The sequence below is a fragment of the Cyprinodon variegatus genome, unplaced genomic scaffold, assembly GCF_000732505.1.
Source record: "Cyprinodon variegatus isolate N-32 unplaced genomic scaffold, C_variegatus-1.0 Scaffold128, whole genome shotgun sequence".
Taxonomy (NCBI): domain Eukaryota; kingdom Metazoa; phylum Chordata; class Actinopteri; order Cyprinodontiformes; family Cyprinodontidae; genus Cyprinodon; species Cyprinodon variegatus.
In genome coordinates, this window is record NW_015150581.1 from 1,382,610 (window position 1) to 1,404,018 (window position 21,409).

The following is a 21,409-nucleotide window of genomic DNA, read 5'->3' on the forward strand; positions in this document are numbered from 1 at the left end:
CTACCCTCTAATATCTAATTGCTTGATGTGCAAATACATCACCTTCTTCATCTTACTGACATGCCAAGGAAGGTGTACCATGTTGGTCTATTCTACAAGTGCAGGTCTTCCCAAAAGAGGGACCTTCCTGTATCTTCCTTTGTGGTTTTTTTTCTAAACACATCAAGGGAATGGTCTGTTAGTGCTACAGATCTACTCCATCCAAAGACGTGGGAAGACTTTTCTGAGACCAAGAGATCATGTTCAAAGTAGGAAGGAGTCATGTATCTGCTCTGTGCCTTTGTTCAGACATGGCCTTCTTTCCGGCACAAAGGTACAAGGCTTTGAAAGAGTTACTGATATTCTTCCTGATGCATTGTGCCAGTGGATATGAAAAAAAAAATATTATTCTAAGCTTTAAGTTCAATCCTGTTCTGTGAGAATTTCCCATTAATAATTGCTTGCTCTACTCCTACAATTGTTGACTCAGACATGGTGAAATGCCAGGTTACTCTGGAAAAGTTGATATTTGAGCAACCAAATACGTCATCAATTAAAATGTTTCATTGTGAAAACTGGTTTGGTTGGACAGATTCTCACCAATTGCTTTTATTGTGAAATAATAGACTTACATGCAGCCAAATCTGTCCTTACCAGTCTGCTAACAAGCAAATATGCTGGCTGTGACAATGGTTTACAGTTTGGAACAGCATAGATAAGAGAAAAGACGAACAGGCAATGAAATCTGGAGCAGAAAGCAGATAAAAAGCTTAACATAGCTGGTTGTTGTGATTTTTATTAGGATTTTTCTTAATTTAATTTAAAAATGTCTACTTTCTCCTACACTGACTAAACGGCAACCCAAAAGGTGATAATAGATAGTATTGTGACAGCCGTATGTGGAAATGCATAAAGGGGTTGAACTTTGCACTGGTACACTTTCTATCATGTTTTCCTTGTGTTTGGTTCTGTTTTTGCTTCATGTATCTTCAGCAGGTTCTTTTTTGGATCATTTGGTTTCTTCAAATTATGTGTTATTCTTTTAGTTTGGTCATTTCAACAATATATGTTGTTTTCTTTGTAATCTAGCTACTTGGTTTATCCTTATTGTTTATGTTCCCCCATGCTGCCTTTTAGTTTATTCATTAAGGACTAGGTCATATGGTCATCTAGTTTTACACTATAATAGATCTCATGCCTCCCCTAAAAGGCTTAAATTGAAGGTAACTGTTTAGCTTGTCTGAAAATGTTTTCCCCCCTATTCAGTAGTCTTTCATTACTCGCATAAGAGCAACTTATAGGTGTAGAGTTCTGCATTCATCATTGAGTTCTTTGTAAGGTCATTTTGATTTTCTCATTAAAAGAAATATTATTTTGCCTTGACTACTACACTACATTTAGGTCTTCCTTCAGCCGCAACATACTTTCATGTCTGCAACTATGAAAATCAAACGAAATGTAGCAATCATGCTTTTTCGGTCCAAAACACATTGTATTCTTTTCATGTTTTTTTTTTTCCCAGGCTTTGATTTTGACCATCTACAAGTTATTTATTCTACAACCCACAAAGGAATTTGCTGAAGGGTTCCTGATTCAGATAGATTTGTATATAACAAAAAGGTTACAGTATTTTCACAATCTGTCCCTGAACGCTTTATCCTTCATCTGAGTTTAAGTATCAAGAGTGAAGAAAGTTGGTAAAAATATTTATAGGATAAACTACAATTTATTTATAGGAATTTAAAAGAGACATTTGATTGTTTTCTGTTTAAACTTCTAATCGTAGATGATCAGAGTAATACGGACTGAATCTGACCTCTGACCTACCGTATCTATGGATTGCTCAATATCACTCTATCACTATAAACCTGTAGTACTTTATTGATAAAGACAAGTTTCTAAAGATCTGTTCCTCTGTGGTTTAGTATATGTATATATACAGTATATATACATTTATACACATATATATATATATATATATATATATATAATATACATATACTAAACCACAAAGGGGATCTCTCCTCCTTTTTCCCCCAAGCTCAGGTCCTCTACTAGAAGCCTGGGAGCTCGAGGGTCCTATATTTGCCGTTCCTAGAACTGCACTTTTCTGGACCGAGATGTCTGAAGTATTTCCAGGGATCTGCTGTTACCACTCCTCAAGTTTGGGGGTCACTGCCCTGAATGCCCCAATGACCACGGGTACCACTAATGCCTTGACCTTCAAGGTTTTCTCCAGCTCTCCTCCGAGCCCCTGGAATTTCTTTAGTTTTTCATGTTCCTTTTTCCTGATGTTGCAGTCACTTGGTATTGCTATGTCAACCACAACGGCTTTCCTCTGCTTTTTGTCCACCACCACAATGTCCGGTTGGTTTGCCATTACCATTCAGTCCGTCTGTATCTGGAAGTCCCCAGTATATTTGTAGCTTATACATCATAGCTTGTAAATGCTATATATATATATATATATACCGTATATATATATATAGCATTTACAAGCATGCGTTGTGCAATAACTTTATCAACAAATATGTTGTTCAATCAAATAATTTACGGTTATATATTGTTTTGTTAAGGTACGCCCCACTGCCTGTGTTAAAAAAAAGAAAAGAAAAGAAAAATCGCAATAGCAAACATCAGCAAGGAAACTGGAACTTTCACATCTCAGTGATTAGGTTGGTCCAGGTTAATACCATGAGAATATTTATCTACTATATGTCTCCACTTTTTCTCTTACGGTAATCCTCTTGCTGTCAATAAGTGCCGACTAGTTCCTTAGAAATGTAATACTATCTAGTCACTGACTATTCTCAAAACTATATTTTTAGGTTCAGAAAATTACTTTGCAGCACACTTTGGGAGCCTTAGATGAACCAATAAGCCAAAAACACCTTTCCTATAAAATAATGCACTAAAAAAGACTCAAATGTATAAAACAAGGGACTGTGACAGTAGCTTTATAAGCCAGCTGCCTGGAATAAAGGAACTCTTTGTGTTGGTTTGTCCTTGAAAGGCAGCGCTGGTTACAAAGTACGTATTTTTATCAGTGTGTGTCTCTGAGAGAGACTGTTTGGGTAAATATCTTCTAAAGACGGTCCACATGTCCTTGGCCCAGTCACATTTGACAGATCATCAGATGCACAATCCACCTCACATAGGAATGAGCTAATATTTGCCCCATCCATCAGAGTGCTGCTGCAGCCGTAATATTAAAGAACGTGTTTAGAAGGTAAGAGAAGGACACAGACATCTGGAGTTCGTGCCAATAGCTTTGATGTCATTCAGACAATACGCAGGTTTGCACATAATCAGTGTCTGGCTTCATCGTAACTGTTCACTCTATAAAACAAACTAAAGTCATTTTAACATTAAGCAGAGTCTTATCAACATCATTCATCTGAGCTTTCCAGTTAGGAGTGTTTTTAACGGAAACGTGGAGCAGAATTAGACACAATAGCATCTTTATAATGAAGTCAATTTTTTTTCCCCCTAAATTCAACTACTGGTGGACCTGCACATCATTTTCTGCTGATTAGCAACCTGACTTTAAGGTTTTGAAAACCACTGCAGAGCTCAAAGGCAGCCAAAAAAGTAATAGAGGAAAGGAAGAGTGCAAATTCTCAACTCTGCAGACGTCAGAAATCACTGGCAGAGGAGAGCAGAGGGGCACCGGCGCTGAACCACACTCTGTAACTACAGAAAGATGTTGTTCCTGGTTATTATATTAATAACTGACAAGCTGAGCTGAATGCTATTAGCAGAGTGGAAGATTCATTTTTCTTTTACTAAACCTTCCGCCTTTAATATACTTCCTAATGTAACATTTCCATCTAAAGTGATAAGAAATCAGAGCTTTTTTTTCCTGATTGGGCTAACAGAGTCATAGCATTCTTAAGCTCTAAATTCATGTCCTGGTTTCTGCTTTAAAGAAAACAACCAAGGTCACTGATACCAGCAGCTGCAACAGCCCTAATTACACCACCTCATGGTCTGTCATACTGCCACAAAGTAACTCAGTTCATCTTCCCCTTTTTTTAGGTTAATCACTGCATATTTCTCTATGTGGGAAAGAAAAGGAGGCTTTCAGTGTAACCCAGATATGAGCATGCACAGCTGCAGAGGCAGGCGCGCGGAAAACTAGAGTTACATCCCTCTGAGCTGCAGCGGGAGAGCTAAAAAAAAAAAATGTGTCACAAGAGACGACCTCTAACCCAGGAGTCTGGACTTGTGCTTTTGTTTACCTCTATCTTAAAGTGGGAGTTTTCAAATGGTAAACTACAGCAAAGAGTGGACCACCAAAGAGGTTTTTCTCTTATAATTTGATAGAAAAATTTGGCCCAAAGGCACATATCCTAAACCACAATAGCTTTCCTTTCAGTTAGGGTTGCCAAATTGAAGATTTAAAAAGGGACACTTCTTAGCCGAATATTGCCTCCCACCCTAACAACATCCATTTATTTTAGCCTTTCCTTGTGTGTGTGAAATGATCTTGCAAACACTTAAATGAAACCTGAATTGAATTAGACACCAAATTTTGGTTCTTAAAATGGGATAGCTCATTTTTTTTAAACGAAAAATAGAAACCCGCCTTTTGGTGTCCCTCCGTCTCATGGCTCGACTCTTTTCAGATGGTTAAGTTACATCCACACAGAGCAGAGGACGCATTCCCACAGAAATGGTTTTAGGATAAAGATGAAAAATTATAACATATAAATTACTTTTGCCTTTATTATGAGCTGCTATGTCGAACTAGGAAGTCTGTCTGACGATGAGTTAATTAGAGTTAAAAGAAAACCAGTATTAACCTGGTTTGTTAAACCAAAACTTTGGGGACTTGTTTTGTATATTCAAATGTCATATAGAACAAGTTCTCTTGTTTCCCAGAGTGGAGATAACAAGATCATAAACATGATTTTTTTTATGACTTATACAGAGTTTTTATGTTGTTTATGTAAAAACTGAACCTGTAGAGTAGAGATGAGGTAAGGTGATTTATGGTGAGATAAAAATGATCCTCTGACACAAAGCTGCCAACTATTTATCATAGCTGAATGCTTCACATCACTCTATAGAAGCTTTTGTAAATTCTAGGTCTGGTGCCATTTATTCTGAGATTCGACGTGTTCTAACAAGAAACAACAAGAATAAACAGCTTTCTATTTGTCATTTTAAATGATGTAATGGTTTTTTGTTAAGTTGTAGTAAACAATTTCATGGGACAGCAGTAATCAATGAAGCGCAGATCATAGATCATTTAGGGTCTTCCTGCTGAGACTGAAAAACAATGCCACATTATTGACTTTTTTTTACGTTGAAACGACTGCAAAAATGATCTAAAGCAGCAGAATGAGAGAATAGAAATGATAGAAAAGAATAGAGAGAATAGAATGATGAAAAGTTATCTCTATGTCCTCCAGCAGTCTAAGCCTATAGCAGCACAAATGCAGAAAATAGCTCAGGGTAAACTACGTATTTTGGATGAGGTATAAGAACGGTAGCAACGCAATGCGGCTAAGGTAGAAAGGGCTGTTAACGCAGTTTGTGAGCCAGACAGTGAACCTCTGTTCTGTTGAGGTCAGGACTGTGTGCTGGTAAACTTTCTCTACACTCTAAACTTTATCCACATGGAGGGGAACGACACACCTAAACAACAAAGCTTGTACTAACAGGAAATCTCACTCTAACATGAATTTGATGTTGTGTTTTTTGTTTATCCAATGAGGTCACTCACATGGGGAGATTTTACTCCGATAAAACTAGTGATACTTTCTACAGGACGGTAAAACTACTTCTTAACGTATATTTAGTTTAAAAGGTTTCTTAAGTAAATTTAACTAATTACTACACTGGAATAAGTAAACATTTCTTAAAATAAGTGCATTTACACTTAATTTGCGTGGGTAGGGTGGCCGACCCAGGTTTGAATCTTGTCTGTGGTCCTTTGCCGCATTTCTCTTCCCCTCTCTCATACCCCCTTTCCTGTCAGCCTACTGTCCAAAAAATGAGCCACTAGTGCCGTAAAAACTCAAAACAATAAAATAAAATGAAAAAAAAAACAATAATAATTATGTAGGTAAATAAGCCAATGCAATTTGGATTTTTTTGGCTTAAAATACGATAATTAGTTACTGTATTATGCACTTGAAATAAGGCAATTAAAGTTTTTTTTCTTATTCTAAATGTATAATGTCTTTTTCCCTTCGCAAAGTAGAAGAAGCCAAGAAATAATTTGCTTATTTTAAGAAAAATCGACTTAGATTTCAGTTTTAAGTAGTGCCTAAAGCTTCTGAAACATATAAACAGAATCCTCATACATATGCTGTTAACAGGCATTCAGTTCAATTCAATTATACTTTATTAATTCCTGAAGTGAAATAAAGCAACCAAAAAAGAACTCAAACATAACATTGCTGAGGACAATCACAGCTTTCATTTAGTGTCTCTTCATTTAAGAGCTGCAACACAGCGTTGATAACTAACAAGCAGCAGTTGATTTACTTTATCCAAACCTTACTACATCAACTTTAACACTTGAATGGACGTCCAGCAATACACAGACGGGTTAGTCCAAGTCAGACAGCTCTGTTCTGTTATCTACTTCTGCAGCAAGATGCATGGCTGTAAAACAGAATTACAGATGTGATATTGGCTGTGTGACTTTATGACATGTGAGTGAGCTGCCCCAGCGCTTATATAAGTACTTTATCTAATGTGGATGAATCCTTTCTTCTCGCTTTGAAAGGAAGCTTTCTCTCTGTGGCTGAAAAAAATAAAAATAAATCCACTGAATAAAGTTTAAAGAGAAAGTCTTGTGATTTCCACAGAGGCGTAACAAAATCTGTGGTTACCATCGTTCTAAACGAGTACATGACTGAAGATCCTTCAACTAATAATGGTGGGGGAGTGTTTGGGTTGTCTCCAGCAGTTCAGCGAATGATATCAGGGCAATCAGGGTTAAAGAAGGCTTTAACTGTAAAATATTGGTTGATGCTGCACACTCACTCTTTCCAATCTAATGGAGGGAATGGAAAAGAAGTTTCTCAGTGGTTCTGTGTTGACAGTCCTGCGACAGGGAAAGGTCATTGTTTGACCTGCACAATGGAGAGGGGGTTTCAGGAGGAGGAAAAGCAGTCTGAGCCATACGGTTTGCATTAGAAGATAAGATCATATGGGTTACGGCTGTTATCTGCTAGGAAAACTCAAGCTCAAGAGACAGGATGCTCAGACGGACACAAGATTCTCAGAAGAAAAAAAAACACCATCTTCCTTTAAATGTCAACACACTATAACACAGCATATATTTAGATATGTTGGAAAATAAATCAACAGCTAGAACTTTTATGATGAGTCACATGCAGACATGGGCCCATAATCTTCAGTAAGATACCATGGTAACACAAATATTTAGAGGAAAGTTTTAAATTGAACTGTCTAACATGATCTAATAGATTACATCAGGTACTCATGTTCCCAGATTAAAATCTGTCCAACACTGTATTTTTCATCCCAGAACAGATTTCTCTACCAGGTAACAGAGGGAAAACTGAAGGTATTAACTTTAATCCAGGTGACCAACAATGGGCATCAATCTGAGAAAGCTTGGATTACTCTGAGACTTCCTCTGGCCTTCATAAAGTCAAGTTTACAATGCGGAAAGAATTAGGGTGGAAAAATTCAGGGGTTTTAAAACAGTAACTTATTAAAACCTTGGCAAACCAATAACCAGCCAATGGCTCTTCAGGACAGATGCAAAGATTTATTATAAAAAATATTAGCCAATCTACTTTACTCTGCAAATGCTGATTTACTATGACAAATCAGTGCAACTGTACTTAAAAGTATTCAGACACTTTTAAGTATCTTATATATCCTTTGGATTGCGTATTTATATTGCGTATACATATTTCTTCTGACTAGAGGAAACATTCTGGTTTTGTAGCAGCCTGGTCAACATCCTGATTTAATCAGCCACAGTGATGATAAAGAGACCAAAATGAGACAGACAGATCACTGATTTCATAATGACCACTGAAGGTGCTTCTCTATCAGAGTCACATTTACCGTTTGACTCAAAAATGTATCCATACCCTGATTCAAACATTAGTAGTTTGTAGATGATTTACTCCAATGTTTTGTTTTTTCATGACCTTGAAAGCTTGCTTTTCCACATTCCATTGTTGCAGGACTTTATACTGAAGTTCTTACTTCTACCATGCATGGCTCTACAGGCAAGCTGCAACTCTCTTTTCCCTTCTGTGTGGTGACAAACCCACTGTAATTGTATTACCAGCACCTAAAGAGCTGGATTGAGAAGTTTAATGTCTTACTCCTGTTAAATGTAATGTGATTAGAACTGAGCACCTGAAAAATGCTTTTTTCTAAATTATGATTATATTACAAAAGCAATTAATTGTCTAGCCCAAGAATAAACGTATTTTTTAACAGAACGCCACCTTAGCCTGTACAGAATTAGGGAAATATACAAATGTGGTCTATGTAATACTAAGTATTTCAACTTGTTTTTCTAGTAACTAAATGGATCTGGTTGTGCTGTTGAGTCTCAAATCCAAAATTATTTTAAATTGGCGATATATAAACAAACAGATTTCTGTCACAGAGGAGGTGGTTTGACAGGACCCAAATTGAGACAAAAGCTTGAACTGGTTACTTGAATGTTTAATAATAAAAAGGGTAACAGAAGCAAAAATCCGAAAATATAAATCCACAAAAATCCAAAAAATGCTGTAAACCAAGAACACTCACAACAAGAAGGGGACAAAGTAATGATAAAAAACTAGCAAAGAGTGACTGAACAGGAGGCGATTATACAGGAGAGAAACAAAGAGCAGGCTAATTAGCAGATTGGGAGCAGGTGTGAACAGAGGCAAGAAGGGAGCTAGAGAAAAGGAGACTGACACAAAAGGGCACACAAGAAATATCTCAGTACCACAGTCCAAAAACATGATTGTTAGGTTAATTGGCTTCTCTAAATTCTCCTTAGGTGTGAGTGTGTGTGTGAATGCATATTTGTCTCTGTGTTGCCCTGCGATGGACTGGCGACCTGTCCAGGGTGTACCCGGCTTCCCGCCCGTGGACAGCTGGAGATAGGCACCAGCACCCCTCGCGACCCCGCTTGGGATTAAGCGTTTCAGAAAGTGGAAAATGGATAAAATACAATCAAAAATCAAAATACCTAGAACACAAGAATCGAAATAAGACAAATGACTCAAAATAAATCTTGGACAAAACCAAAACCAACTTCAAGGTAAAACTACATTCTGAATTAAACCAGTGTTACCAGTAACAAGGTAAACCAAATTTGTAAACCCTTATTTTAACTTTTGCTGCACACTGCTGGCCAGCAGACCTGCAGAGTGTTTTTTTTCCCCCTTAATTACAAGAAAAGCTAAATTGGTGTCATCTAAAGGACGTCTTTTTACTGCTGCTTTGATTTTGGATTTTAAAAGGCGTTACTTGGAAACTAAAGCTAAATTTTACATGTTTATATTTTAATAATATTATAAAAGTCATATTCAACATGTTACTTTTGAGAAATAAATAGTTGAAGTTTATTTTTCTTAGTTTTCATCTCCCAGCAGCCATGCAAACACTAAACTACCTTAAATGAATAGCAATGGCACATTTAAATCTAATAAAATTAAGCTTTACGCAGAGCAAAGATGGAAAACTGTTATTTTTCTGTTTAGACTTTTTTCATGAAAAGGGTCAGAAGAGTCCAGCTCCGCTTTTTTTTTTTTACTTTATCTGTCGCTTTGACGTTTCGGGTGTTTATGCGATAATAACTCAGTCTAATTACAGCCGCTTGTATCTTTTTTCCTTCATTCAAAGGGTCAGCTGGATGTAGAAAGCTTTCTGCTCACATAGTTTTACTTCAACAACTCGATGACCAAATATGGTCACATGGGAACAACTTTAACAGCCCATACCAAGCTCTTTAAAAAAAGCACCTTTCCCACGTTTCTAAAATAATTATAACGGTTTTGTTTTTTCAGTCCGCTGTGTTAAACTTCCTGCCGCAGCTCGTCCGTTACGGTTCAAAGACGTGTCGTTTCTTTTACCTCCTTGTTTTTCCTTACATCCATGATTGCTGGAGACATTTTCAGATTATAATCCCGTCCCGACGCTTAAATCCCGTTCGTCTACTTGAAACTTTTGGCTGGCTGCTCCGGATACCTGCCCTCCCCAGTAAACTCTGTCTCATGTGTTTCCAACATAAACCGATAAACGCAAAAAAAAAAAAAAAAAAAGGAGGAAAGGGAAGAAAAAACCCTTCCAGCCTCCTCACTCTGCTCACTCAGAAAGCAGAGGCAGGACTTGTAGCTATGGGAACGGGTTGTTTGCCCCCCCCCCAGATTTCCTGGGATTTACCCCCCTTCTCTGCCCTCCTCCTTCAGACAGGCATTCAGCTCCTCTGCGCCTTGTTTATTGTCCTGCTAAACTGAGGGGTGCAGATGAATATTCAGGAGTTGAGGGCTGAGGATGGAATGAAACCGGTGGACATTCCACAGTTATCAGCAGACAAAGAGGTCTTTCAGGAAGCCAGAGGTGGATGTCCACTGTCGCCTTGTGCATGTTGAAGATGAGACACTGCAGCAAAGGCAAGTCTATTCGAAGTGAACTGAAGATATGACATTTTTTGATTATCTAAATGAAGTTGACTTACAATAATCGCAAATGTCACATAAATGAAAAGCCTAATCACTAAAAATTGAAATGCAAAACAAACATAATGGATGTCCTAAATTGTATTTCCCTGCTCTGCATTACTTTAACCTCATCTCTCAGAAAGTTCATTACACCTAAACATGTTCCTTAATGGGAAATCGGAATTAATCAGCTATATCTATATAAAAAAAAAGAGGCATATATTTAGTCATTAGGGTTACTTATTATAAAAATAAATAAACAAATCAAATAAAAATGCCATATGGGCAATTACCCAGGGCAGCATGAGAAGGGGACCACCCCTAGAGTGTTAATTCAAATATAGCTGTTTTAATCAAGCACTTTTAATGCAATACTTCAAAATGTGAATAAAAAACATTGATAAATGCTTATGCTTGACGTACATACAATCCACACGTGTTCAGCACAAACTATAAACTGACATCACCAAACTAGAAAAGGAAGTAGAAAACACAGCTGTTTACAACTTTTTCAATCTCTTCATATGATCCAAGAACAACAGCGATTTCTTTCTATAATCTGTTGATAGTGGCAATACTTATAGGCTCAATCTCAAGAGGTCTCTAGATGTTTACATTTGTGAACTGTCATCACTTGCCATGTTTCTCTACACGGATTTGTCTGCATAGATCCATGCGAAGGAGCACTGAAGCTCAAAAAGGTGTAAAGGGCTGGTTATACTCCCCCAGATGTGTGTCGCAGTGAGCTTGTCGCAGATATTTTTGATTTATGCCCAATATTGAAGAGTGGTCTGCACTATATTTATTCCACGCCACAAGGCAAGAGGCATGACAATCACGAACTAGCTGTGGGTCTAGATACGGCAGAGGCAACGAGGAATCGGGGTCCACTACAATTTTGGAAAGGTGCAGCAGAGTGTCTGCGGCAGGGGCGGGGACACCTTTGCATTCATTGCGACACACACGCAGACAATCTGGTTTCTGAGTATAAATCAGCCTTGATTTGGTCAAACATGAATTACTTTAACTTCACAAAATTTAGCAAAAACAGTTATATAATCACTTGTGGTGGTTTTTGGCTTTTTCGAGATGTTCAGCTGATTCTGCTGCCAGTGTCCTAAATGCTAGCACCTCTCAACATCTCCAGACGGCCTGTAGTATCGCTAATACTAGCTGACATTGTAAAATAACTACAACTTGCTCTATTGCAACACATTAGCCCTGCATAACATCAAGGAGTGACTACATTACGCTGGTTAATTTGCACACATCTAAATCTTCTCTTTTTTTTTTTACATTTAAAATAACACTCAAAAATTGTTTGAGAATTAGATGAAAACATGGTTATGTATCCATATTTCTACTGGGCTCCACATGATGCACAAAAACATCTGTATTATATTTATGGTTGCTTTTTTCATCTGGGTTATTAATTCAAAGACCACAATGACATCTGGAGAGGGAAGTTGCTCCATGCTCCTACTGTTGGAAGCACTACAAGCTTTCAGTATTTTGAGATGAGAAAATCTGGATTAGTGCAGATAGAGTGTCTGCATAGTGCAGCATGGGATAAAACATTTGTTTAAATTCTGGAGCAGCGATACCGCTTTGCAGTATTACGTCTCTAACTTTCTTGACTTCTCTAAACATTAGTAACAGGCTTTTTTTTTACATTAATATACAAAGGTGTTGGCAACAATTTCATTAGTGTACGAAAATAAAGGGATTCTTTATCAAACGCCAAATATCTTAGATAAGCAATACTGGCACTAATAGCATATGCATAATATGTCTTTTTTTTTTTTTTTTTTTTTTAAACAAGCCAACAGTTTATGACAGATACTTTAAATGTGTCAAACAAGTATTATTTAAGTTGCGCTATAGCTTGAGGTTGCCTTAAGGACTTCAGTCCAGCATTAGTTGCCTTTCCAGTTTATGTTTCTAACTTGGACGTTGGGATTTCTCATTTATTCGTGCAAATCAAGCACAAGATTGGTGCCAGCACTTATGGTGTTCTCTCAAGGTTTTTTTCACCAAACATTGATTCGTGTATTTGAGGTTTATTTACCAATATCAAATTTTATTATTTTTATTTTTTTTATCTAATTAGCCACAGGGTCCGTGTTATGTGTTTTAGTTAATTAACAAGAAAAACATTGGAAGTGGAAGTCATAGTTAAGCCAAGCTTTTGATAAAATTGTGATACTGATTATAGTTCATTTACAACAGCATCAAGAAATGACTGACCTGAAAATGCAGCATGTATCTACTGAAGTGTTCTCATACAGAGATACAGAGTTTGGAAACAGAGATATATTTTATTATCTCAACACTTTTTAAATTATGCTGCCACTGATGGGAGTACACACAAAGTCAGCTAACAAATACTTTTGTATAACCAAAATCTCCACAAAGAAACAAATTAATGACCATATTCACCAATAAAATACAACATTTAGCTCTTTAGATATGATGCAGAACTACCGATTTCACATAGAAGCACAAAAATGACAGTAACTACACTAATTTCATAAGAGATACTATGTGTACTCTGGTTCTTTGTTGATCCAGATCCAGTCATATTTATGTTTGACTTTTTATCAATGGCTCATAAAGCAAGCAACTATTGCAATCTATTTTAGGAACAGACTGCAGATCACTGAAATAAAATGAAATTGCTGAAATATCCTCAGAATCAGCAACAGCAGTGATATTCTGTGTATACATCAGTGCAATCAAATAACACACTGAAAACTGGTGTTAGTGGCTGTGCATTAGTGATAGATCAGAATGATTTCAGAACATAAGGCTGAGTCTGTAAAACAAATGTGACAAAAGCTGCTGAAACACTATCAACAAACTGAACTCACAGACATAGAAGATAAAACATTAGTATTATCACCATAGCGTGAAAAAGACAAATGTTTCCTTTTCACCATGATATTTCAGTTTTTCTTACAAGATAAAGGTATCTCCTTGCCAAACCTCGGGACAGTTATATTAGTTATTTCATCCCCTCATTTCTGTCTACCTTTAAACTTTAGGATCTTAGTCAAAGTCCTGACCTGAATCCTAATGGGGTGCTCTGGTACAGTAGGACATTAAAAAAGATTTTCATGCTTAAAAACCCTCCAATATGGTTGAAAATACAGGGAATTCATCTATAGCACTATAGAAGACTCATTGCAAGTTATTGTAAACACCTGATCGCAGTGATTGCTGCTAAGAGAGTCACTACCAGTAATTAATTTTAGGAATCAACCACTGAAGGCCATGTAGGTTTGGATTTCTTTCCCGCTCAATAAGAAAAACTTCAACCAAAGTCTGCATTTTCTTGTGTCTTCATGGTCGTTTCATTTTTTTTTATGTTCTGAAACACCTAAAGAAGAGGGGAAGGGAAATTTTTACAAACCACTGTCATTCCTTCATTTTTGTACATTTGAAAGATTCACATAAAACATTTAATTGCTGTCTTATAAACTTTATAACAGTCTTATTTAAAAGCTATTCATTCAGAAGAGCATGGTCAACCAAGCTTTTTTTTTTTTCTTTGTTTGGCCATGATCCAGAGCATTATAAGGTATAAAGTTTAATACCACAAGTTTTACAAGGAATGTGACTGTAATCTATCAAACCCACTCTGTGGTGTGAATCCACCCAATCAGTAAAAGCATTTCAACCTACATAATAAATAGCTTCTATGTGTATTTCCTCCAATATTTCAATAAAATCATGCAAGGCTTCAAAATGAGAGAGCTGCTTGAATTTCAAAAATTGTGAGCATGCTACCCAGTGATTAATTTGTCAGAATATTTTAACACATTTATACAGGAAATAAGATATGCCTGTGGAGAACACACTACCCCTCAGATCCTTTTAAATAGTCAGATTATTTCATTTTATTTCGGTCTCTTTCTGTTTTGTTTAAAATACAGCAGAATACTGATTGGGTCTGTCTTTTTTATATAACCAAAAAGCAAAGTAATGGTCCTGAGAGACATTTAAACCAAATCAGAAGCACAGCTCACCCATAAACCCAACGTCTTTCAGTCTGTTGGGTAAAAGCGGGATTGTCTTAACGTCCCACAGGCCTGTGAAGGTGGAGGAAGTCAAAAAAAACACAGACATCCGTAATAGCGGTATGTAACATTGAGTCAGCAGGAAGCTTTTCTCAGAGACCCCATCAAAACCTTAAAGGTCTTGTAAAGACCTTCTTTCCGGAAAAAACTCCAAATCCCTGCATCTGAGCACAAAAGGCAAAGCAACTGGCTCCTATTTGTGGGTTTGTTTTACCAAGATCCAGCTCCATTGTTACATCGATTACTAAGCCATCTGGACTCTCATTTTAAAAAACCCACATCCTCGCCTTCCATTATATTGGAGCATCAAAGCTTGAACAGACGCTCATAAGTGAAATTCTTTGACTCAAAGTAAATATCACATGGATATCGTTATTACCTTAATGGGTTCACAACGGAGCTCTGAAACTTATTATGGGATTTATTGTTCAATAATTACCAAGGTACTGCTATGGTTTATTTATCATTTGGAAGTGTTCTGTTGCAAACCAAACTTTAAGTCATCTATGGTTAAAACTCAACAGGTTTTTTTTTTCTTTGCTTTTTTATTTGGTTTCATTTAATTTTTTCCCCTAACTTCATCTTTTAGGATTCGGTGATATCTCTGATTACCGCTATGCTGATGACATTCAACTTCCTGTTACTTCTCGAACTCCAGAGTGCTGCTAATGATCAGTGCTGAAGAATTTAACATCATTTGAACCATATTTGCTTTGTTTCTGGTCTTATAATTAAGCACTGCTGGTTCTGAACTCTGTCATATCCACTGCTGATATTTCATTCCACTTAGACTACGGTAGTTTAAATCTAGTTTTATTTTCCTTAGTGGTTTACGAACCTTACTGCTAACTCATTGTCAGACCCTTGGCAGTAGAGACTACAGTTTAGGGTATGTGTTTAGACTTTTCTTGCATATTTTCATGTATTTATTATTTTCTTCTCTCAGGTGTCACCATCCTGAGGTAAGCTGTTCAGCTGTCTATATCAGAGCTGAAAACTAAAGGTGATGCTTCAGCAGTTTTGGAACTCTATCATGTGTTCTGTGGCCTATATTAGCTTTTAAAGTAGTGCTAAGGTTTTTCTTTTTTTCACGTGACTATATTTATGCTTTCTATTATTGTTTTAATGGATATTTAATCCATTATTTATTAGCCACCTAGTATACAAGGTTAAGTAGTTTTATTATTTTCCTTTTTTCCAGCTTTTATTGCAATTTCACTGTCACAATGAAATGATCCCTCTGCGTTTAACCCATCCCCTTGGGAAGCAGTGGGCTGCCATTGTGGGACACCCGGGGAGCAGGGTGGGGTTAAGGGTCTTGCTCAGAGACCCAGAGTGGCAGGGTCTTATTTGTTTGTTTCCATCTTAAATTAAATATCACATTTAAGAAACAGGCTGAAGGCAGCTCTCTGACTTCAGGATTAAGTTGATATGTTTTGTCAACAGTGAGAGGGAGAAGACACAACTTGTAGAGTGATGATATCTCCTCCTTTTTAGAAGGACAGAAATCAGCTGGGGTGTCTGAGGCAGAGCAACTGGCTCAATAAGATGACTGCCACCTGTTTTTGTATCTTTTTTTTTTGGTTTGTTTTTTCAAATTTGGACTAAAGGCACCACAGGAAAAGTGAGGCCTAAACTGCTGTATGATTGTTCAGAGACACCAAGGTAATCTGTTTGGATTATTAATATGGCCCATTTAGCCTTCAATGGACCAAGGTAAAAAACTGCTTTCTGGCTATTAAGTTATTCATCCCTCACCACATGCACATAGACTAATTTAAATAGAAAACTCACGCAAACCTTCTCCCTTAGACGCTGGATTTGTACTTATTTTGTTACAGGTTATCTGACTTCATTGCCAGTTATTAAAGGATTAGAGTTCAAAACATAACTTTTGTTTTGTATACACTCTGTGTATACAAATGACAATAAAAGTTCTGTACGTCTAAGTCTTAAAGTATATTTTGTAATAACACATCGGTAATATAATACAGTGGTGGAAGGTAACAAAGTGCACTTATTTGATTCTTAAGTACTTTTTTTGAATATCTGTACTTGAGTAATTTTTTTATTTTTTTTATTTTTTTGGTGGGGGGGCAACTTATAACTTTCATTCCAATGCATTTCAAAGTCTAATATTGTGCTCTCTACTCCACTACATTTTGAGGAAGCTGGCTCAGCTTAGTTTTGTAATCTGCTGCTGCTGTTTTTTTTTTTTTTCTTTCTTGTAATTTCAACATGGAAGATAGCAGGCCTTATAGGACTGAATTTGGACTCTACTGTTTTAGAGATTTGCATGACATTCAACAAATGTGAGAAAATCCAGGCGTTCCCTCTCTTGAGCAGGTACAGGGTTGTGCATGTGCATTTTTTTTTTAAGTGAAGAGGACAGTCAAAAATTCGTGAAAATTCTCCACTATACCTTTAAGGCATTAGTTGTTCAGTAGGATGAGTTGTCAAAGCAGAGTTGTAGTGTCTTTGAGGTAATAGATTTCAACCTTTAACCTCTATTCCATAGTGAAAGTTTGAGGAGAATCAAGACACTCCTGTTTTGCTTTTGGTTTGTTTGTAAATAAGAAACAATAATAAAAATAGCTTTTTATACTAAAGTTCTTTGTAGTTGGTGTAGATTTTATAGCAGAGTGGTTCTATGCATCAATACATCAGGTGGTTTCTGAAAGTTACAATCTTTTTTCAAATTACTGATATTAGAAATTTGAATAATTTTTTTTATGCTAAACTTATTTTAAATGCCTTTACTTTTGAATCCTCAAAAGTCAGTACTTCTATTAGGCTTGCTACTAATGATTATTTTGCAAATCGATTAATAGTGAATATTTTTTCGATTAATATTCAGAAAGCCAAAGGTTCCTTAAAGAAGATTTCTTACTAAATGAAACCAGGTGGATCTGCACCAGAAGCTCAGGGTCAATCTACACTTTTCCAACAGGGAAATTAACAAGCACAATGTCCATATTTTCTAAATAACGACAAACTATCCTTTCCATCAGCCTTTCCATACAAATAGATGCATATATTTAAACATCCATGCTTTCTACATAAAAGGTTTAGTGGATCAAATTCTTTCAGGTTTGAGTTCTGGGGCGGACATCTTTTCCATTGGTTTCACCTACTTTTATCAATAATCATTCTGCATAAAATTGATATTTACAAGTACTAATATCTACTTGAATTGATTTTTTATTAAAATAGTTATCTATGATTCCACTGAAGACTCTTAGATGAATTGCAGAAAAACATAATTTTTTCTTTACCCCATAAGACAAAATCTAGCTCTGAAAAGAGCAGGAATTATGTATTTACCATCTTTAATGTTAGCACATTGATGTGTTTAATTAACCACATTAACCACATATTAACCAGTGGTTTTGATGTCAAGTAATTCTTAATATACGAAGATTTTTAATATTTTGAATATTCCACTTGAGAGTATTACTGCTGTCACCATCTGTATTAGAGGGGGGAAAATGGTAGGGTGGCCAATGATTGGCTAAGGGTGGCCATGGCCCCCCTTGGCCCCCCATCTAGCTTCACCCCTGCTAACATCTCCAAGGAACCAAAAAACAATTGAGGATTGATTGAAACGTATATAGAGATAAATAGAGATTGAGAAATACTTTTTTTTCTTAGACATTTGATACTTTAACGTTCAACGTCTGTTCCTAAAATTGAATTGCATCCTCAGGTAACGGCCTTGTTTGAACATAGAGAGAAGACAATAGACTGGGGGGATGGACATCCACATGTTGATGTCTATAAGACTGTATGAGTAACAGTTTCCAGACTACTGAAAAGGATTAGGGCCACTGAAAAAAAAAAGAAAAAAAAAGAAGTTAACTGATTTTTAAATTTTATTTCAGTTTAATATAGGACAAAAGTCAGAATTCTGACTTTATTCACAGAATTATGACTTTATTCCTCAGAATTATGACCTTAATCTCAGAATTATGACTTTAATCTCTGAGTTCTGACTTTTTCCCATAATAAACTGAAAAAAAAAAAAAATTAGTTAACTTATTTATTTATTTTTTTCAGTGGCCCTAATCCTCTTTCTTACCAAACTGACTCAGGAAAAAAAATCAATCCGAGGCTCGTTGTTGCATGAAGCCAAAAAACACACTAATGAAAACAGCCGCTGTTAATTGAGGGACATTCAAAGCCCTTGGCTGCCCCCTGTGGGCTGCAAATTGCAATTGTAGCACTGAGACAAAAAAAAACTATTTTCCAACAAAAAGCATCAACATAGACAGACTACATCGACCGAAGTCAGTAACTGTGAGCGATTTCAAAATAACTTATGCAAACAACGGTAATCCCTGTCAACAAATAGGCCTATTGCTTTTTAATTCTCATTTTCATACACAACAAAACAATCACTAACATTTCTTAAAACTTTTAAGAAATAGATGAATCCGTAAGATTTTCCCTCAATTGCACATTTTTTAAGCAAAAGAAAAACACCTACCGGATTGCGTTAATAATTGCGGAGTCTGTTTAACCATCCATCCTGCAGCAAAGATGCGTCTTTCTGTCTACAGGCTGGAAACTGATTTAGGAGGGTTTTTTTCAGCTGGAAAAAGAGCTTCTCCGTCTGTAACTGCATCCAGTGAGTGAGGGGAGGGAAATAAAGGGGAAAGCGGACTGCACAGGAAACGATGACGCTGCTGGATGGAAATCACTTTTTTTTTTCTTTTTTTAAATGAAAAGAAGATGGTCGAAGTTTTCTCAATAATCTACTTTTTTTATTCTGCAATCACTGACATGCCTGTTTTCAGAGGCGTAACCAGAACAGTTTATTAAGGGTGGCCAGGCAATAACCAGTGTACACTGAGGGGATAGGGGCAAGAACCTCAACATCCATATTTTCTAAATAAAGACAAACTATACTTTCCTACAGCCTTTGCTAACAAATAGACACATATATTTAATCATCCATGCTGTCTAAATTAAAGCTGTAGTTCAGGGGTCTTCAACGATCCAGGCTAAGGACCCCAAACTGATGGCGAGATGGAGCAGCGACCCCCTAATTATATATATTGTATGAAATTGGTCCTATGGTCACTCTATTACAGATGGAGTCATGTAACGAAAGGAAGTTCGCCCTGGGATTATTTAAGTATTCCTGATTCGGATTAATCGTTGATGGGACAGGTGTTGTGAATGAAACGGTGCCCTGCTTGAAAGAGCTCCTGTGTGTCGCTGACTGTGTACATTGATGACTAAAAGACATCGTCTGCCTCCATTTATGTGTTTACTACAATGTGTTGAATTTATGTTAATGAGTATTTAAAGACATTTCAATTAGTGGAAAAAATTGCAGGCGGGAAAATGAAAAGAAAAAGTCTAATCAACCAAAACTTTCGCGACCCCCATGCATTACTTCTGCGGACACCTTAGGGGTCACAGACCCCCCTGTTGAAGACCTCTGATGTAGTGGACAAAATTCTCTTAGTTTTGAGTTCAGAGGCAAACATCCTATTCATTGTCATATTTACCTACTTTATTAATAATCATTCTGCATAAAATTTATATTTACATGTTCTAATTAAATGGAATACTTGTTATTAAAATAGTTATCTCTGATTTCAGAGAAGATTCCTAGATGACTTGCAGAGACATAATTCTGTATTTATCATCTTTAATGTTAGTATATTGATGTGCATAATTAACCACAGCGTTTTTGTTGTCAGATAATTGTTTACATATAAAAAATTAAAATGTTAAATAAGTGAAAACATTCCCATTGAGAATATTACTGCTGCCACCATCTGTATTAGAGGGGGAAAATGGTAGGGATGGCCAAAGGGGAGGCCACCCTTGGCCCCCCATCTAGCTCCACCCCTGCCTTTTTTAAAAAAAAAAGAAGTAACTAAGGGGGAGAAATTAAAACGTTAATTTATTTATGTGGAAATGTGTTTAAATTTTACTTGGCTGCATAGATTTTAACCTAGTGTGTATAACAAAGGCAATAATAATTAGCAATATTGATCTATCAGCTTAGGGCTGAATTTGATGTGGGACCACCATAAAAAGCTTTTGCACACAGATGTGGAGGAATCTGGGAGAGACAACCAACTTTAAATGACTAAGATTAAATAAAAAAAATAGATAACTACTAATTATTTTTTGATATGTATTATACTTTCTTTATACAAAGAAAGGATCAAACTAATATAGCATCAGATTATAAGAGGATACACAAAGAAAACTAATTTTTTGCCCTTTTACGAACATATTTTTCATTTTCTTTACATTTAAATGTACATTTTAGAGAATGTAGAATGTATTATCTATGGTGAAACTGGCAGCACTCATCAGATTGGGGGTTTGGGGGTCCTTTCAGCAGCTTAGTTTGCAAATGCCTGGTACCTGCTGTAATTACAAACAAATAAACAAAAAAAGATTATAAACAGATAGGTATAAGACATCATCAAAAGAGGATTTTTTCATGTTTCAAAAGGCTGGAGTGAAGTAGAAACATGTGACCTGGATAAAGAGCATTCATGGGCCAACATTTTGTGGAAACTAAAAGCTCTGCACACAAATATCTGGAAATGACGAGCATGCTGTGGCTAAAGTGCTCCAATTGGATGATATGAAATAATTACCTATATTATGTAAGAACACAGAATAGGAGAAAAGCAGAACCCTGAGAAAAACTAT

General features: G+C 36.4%; 1 protein-coding gene across 2 annotated transcripts in view; it reads right to left on the reverse strand.

Annotated features, from left to right (window-relative positions):
• Nucleotides 1–19,359, reverse strand: part of st5 (suppression of tumorigenicity 5) — a 72,197-nt gene extending 52,838 nt beyond the window's left edge. Inside the window, exon 1 of one of the 2 annotated variants that reach the window (XM_015375993.1) lies at nucleotides 19,212–19,359. The gene's annotated coding sequence lies outside the window, so the exon portion shown is untranslated. Of the gene's footprint in view, nucleotides 1–10,058; nucleotides 10,215–19,211 lie in introns of those variants that run through there. The other variant, XM_015375992.1, reaches the window with a different exon arrangement.
• Between the last annotated feature and the right edge of the window lie 2,050 nt (nucleotides 19,360–21,409).